Source organism: Sinocyclocheilus rhinocerous, unplaced genomic scaffold (genome assembly GCF_001515625.1).
Source record: "Sinocyclocheilus rhinocerous isolate Xijiao unplaced genomic scaffold, SAMN03320098_v1.1 scaffold1362, whole genome shotgun sequence".
Taxonomy (NCBI): Eukaryota; Metazoa; Chordata; class Actinopteri; order Cypriniformes; family Cyprinidae; genus Sinocyclocheilus; species Sinocyclocheilus rhinocerous.
The window spans coordinates 1,359-3,595 of record NW_015623462.1 but is presented as its reverse complement, the minus strand read 5'-3'; the positions used below and the strand labels follow the sequence as shown (position 1 = coordinate 3,595).

At 39.9% G+C, this 2,237-nt stretch overlaps 1 long non-coding RNA gene across 2 annotated transcripts in view; it reads left to right on the top strand.

Moving 5' to 3' along the window:
• The window catches only part of LOC107745298 (uncharacterized), a 5,639-nt gene that overhangs the window by 2,056 nt on the left and 1,346 nt on the right, over positions 1–2,237 (top strand). The window contains exons 2-3 of one of the 2 annotated variants that reach the window (XR_001640587.1): positions 1,471–1,567; positions 1,704–1,820. This is a non-coding gene — a long non-coding RNA (uncharacterized LOC107745298). Of the gene's footprint in view, positions 1–1,383; positions 1,568–1,703; positions 1,821–2,237 lie in introns of both variants that reach the window. The other variant, XR_001640586.1, reaches the window with a different exon arrangement.

Genomic DNA, 2,237 nt, shown 5'->3' with positions numbered 1-2,237 from the left:
AAAATGACTCTCAAATGCCGCTTTTACAGTTTCATATTCTTTTTGTTGCCGCTCCGACAAGGCTAAAGTGTTCAGGACATTGTCACTCTTCTCTCCCATAATATAAAGTAACGAGTTTACCTGGTAAACTTCTTCTTTGCCGGCGAGGCCCGAGGCCAGTCTGAACCTTTCGAAGCGTCTTATCCATTGCGCCCATGAATTCAGTTCATGAAAATAAAAGTTCCCCGGAGCAGTCAGAGAAAATACTTGATCCATTGTCACCACTTCTGACACCATGTAGAAACCATTGTTTAGTTGCAGCAGATGCCAATCAAACAAAGAGTCAGACAGGAGAGCATTGCAGTAAGTTTGTCTTTTACTCCCTCCCTTCTACTCCAGTCTCTCACATTTACATACATTCGCATACCGCCATCTAGTGGCTATACATATTTAATTCCTATCACAACAAAAAGAGTTTCAAATTTATGGAGAAATTTTTTTTTTTTTCTTATCGCCCCCCCCTTTTTTTGTTATGTTCATAAGTCATTTTGACGATAATAGATAACATGACTGCACAACAGCAACGTACTGTAGGTGGCGCTATACATTTAGATTGTTATGCGCCAAAAACACTAAAGAAGAAGAAGATGCGTCCAAATACCATGCGTCATCTTCAGCGGCAGTGACGTCAACAGCGAGGCTCAGTTCGCCCAGTTCACCTGATGCGCTAAACAGGTAAAACAGGTAAAGGCAACAATCTTTTTTTTAATGAGATCTCGTGGTTAACGGTATTATTTTAGTGTTTCTGCTGTTTCTGCATCAGGTTACATGGGGTCATGTGTTAAAATGGCAGCGTATGTGTTCAAATTATGGAACAGTGGGCTGCTCAGTTAGCACAGCTGCTAAAGATAGCCTACCATTGACATCAGCCTAAGCTAACGTCTACTGTATATAGACCTGTTGCATTTTGAAATAAATAAATAAATAAAACCGTTTTTAATCATGTGACATGGGTCTTCAGCTTTTAGACATGGCTGATGACAGCACAACAAATCAACCAACCCGGTGTTCCGGTGAATTCAGTTTCCCTGTTTCCCCCTCACAGCGCCTGCGCAACTTCGCAGTGTTGCCAAGTCCGCTGTTTTCCAGCGGTAGTTTTTAGTAGCAATTGGGCGTTTCATTTTTAAATATCCTGGCAACCCTGAAACTTCAGTACTAAAATCATGACGTCATGATTTCGCCCCGGCTAAGCAAGTCAGCTTATGGTGGTTTTGCTGTCTTTCTGCAAGCAACGTGTGTTTTACTCTATACTATTTGTAAAGCACAGTAAACACAATGCTTGCCGCGCTTTTAATACCTTTTTGTGAAGTAATTGTAATTCAATATTTTTTTTATGTCTTGCAGTTACGTCAGATCACATACTCCAGCAGCTCTTTAAAGAAGCCATCTCTTGTAAAAGTCTAGCTCTCTCTCTCTCTCTCTCTCTGCTAGAATTAACAGGGAACTTCAACTCGACTCTCCCAGTGCTGATCTTGAAGAAGCTGTCAGGGAGGCTGAACAAGTCCTTCAAAGGTTCAACCCTTCACAGGTAATGTTGAAGACATTTAGTTATAACTGATTTGCTTTAATGAACGCATCCTTATATTATGTGTTAATCAAATATTTTGGTCACAGATCATTTTTAACACACTGTCTCAACATGTATATGTTTCTCTTCATTTCAGCTGAAAGGGAAGACCAAAGGAAGGACTGTAATGGGATTTGAATTTGAGCATTTTGTGCGAAGACCAAAATGCAACTTATGAGAAGACCAAAAGCTGCAAAGGCAAACACTTCCAATGGTACGTCTTTGTTGGTCTGAGCACTTTGACTGAACTTTACTGCAGAGACATTTTGCACAGCATTTGATGTTTCTTAAACTTTGCTTTACATACCCCACGGCCCCATCAGGAAGAACCCCCAGAAAAGTGTCATGTAGAAGTAGTAATAATTCATACAATTTACCAAGTCTGCAAATTCATATGATATTGCACAAGCATACTCGTACAAAATTCTACGACTTTTACTCCTACTGCTGTCATTGGCCATTGCCTCAACTCTCAAGCAGATTGTGCCTATTGTAAGTAGTCAGAGTGTTTATATCATAAAGTTTATATTAAGTCCATTGTATTCTTTATTAATCTTTACAAATTGGTGCCATCTCTTCTCGTTCTAACAGTACATGATATCTGTCCACACCTCACAGTCTGCCTTTCTTT